Raw genomic sequence first — 1,339 nt, 5'->3', positions numbered from 1 at the left:
TAAAGTAATCTGTGTCCCAAGATTTTATAAAAAAAATGGGAGCCCTGAATTAAAAGATAAGAAATTAAAACACAATAAATAATTTTAAAAAGATGTGTGCCTGAAAGGTTGTGTTATTTTGTGTGTGTGTTTGTTTTTTTGTGTTTTTTTTTTTGCATAGGCACAACAAATTATGGGAAAAACAGAAAAAGAAAACTTTGGCCTAAAAACAGTAAGAACTTATTCCTGAAGCATCCAGGCATAAGAACAACTACAGGCTCTGGACATACTATTCTCTTTCACATTCTTGGCTTCTTTGTCAAAGATTAGCTAACCAGATGCCTGGGAATTTGTCACTGAACATTCTATTCTGACCCACTGGTCTGAGACTCTGTCTTTGTTCCAATACCATGCTGTTCAGGTCACTGTGGCTTTGTAGTAGAGCTTCAAATAAAGTAATCAGTAGCTGCTCAACTTTCTTATTTTTAGTATTGATTTGGCTATTCTAGGTCTTTTATGGTTCCACACGGACTTTATAATTAATTTTTCCAAGTCCTTGAAGAAATTTTCTGAATTTTAAAGGGATTGCATTGAATCTATATAGTAGTTTAGATAAAATAATCACTTTGATGATATTATTTCTTCCGATCCATGAGCATGGAATGTTCTTCCATTTTCTTAGGTTTTCTTGAATATCTTTCTGAAGTGTTTGAAAGTTTTCTTCAGATAGTTTTCCACCTCCCTTGTTAGGTAGATTCCTAGCTATTTGATAGTTTTGGACCATGTTTTAAATGGTATGAACTCTTTGATCTCTTTCTCCTCTGATTTATTATTTGTATAAAGAATTGAATCTGTCTTTTGTGTATTGACTCTGTAGCTGGCCACTTTACTGTATTAGTTTATTGTTTCTAGGGGCTTTTCTGTTGACTCTTTGGGGTCTTCTATATAAATCATCATCTTGTTTGCAAGTAGAAATAGTTTGACTTCCTCTTTTCCAATTTGGTTTCCTTTGATTTTCTTCTCTTTTCTGATTGCTGTTGATAGAACTTCTAATTCTATGTTGAATAAGAGTGGAGATAGTGGATATCCTTGCCTTGTGCCAAACTTTGTGAAAATGCTTTCAATTTTTCACCATTAAAAATAATGTTGGCTGTGGAATTTTTATAAATAGCCATTACTATCTTGAGGAAGGTTCCATTCACACCTATTTTGCTGAAGAATTTCATCATGAGTGGGTGTTGGATTTTATTGAAATCATTTCTGCATAAATTCATATGATCGTGTGTTTTTTATCTTTCCTTTTACTGATGTGGTGTATGATGTTGATTGATGTAGGTTGTTGATTTTGTCATTTCATTCT

The sequence above is a fragment of the Suncus etruscus genome, chromosome 5 (genome assembly GCF_024139225.1).
Source record: "Suncus etruscus isolate mSunEtr1 chromosome 5, mSunEtr1.pri.cur, whole genome shotgun sequence".
Classification (NCBI taxonomy): Eukaryota; Metazoa; Chordata; class Mammalia; order Eulipotyphla; family Soricidae; genus Suncus; species Suncus etruscus.
Note: the sequence above shows the minus strand (reverse complement) of the source record.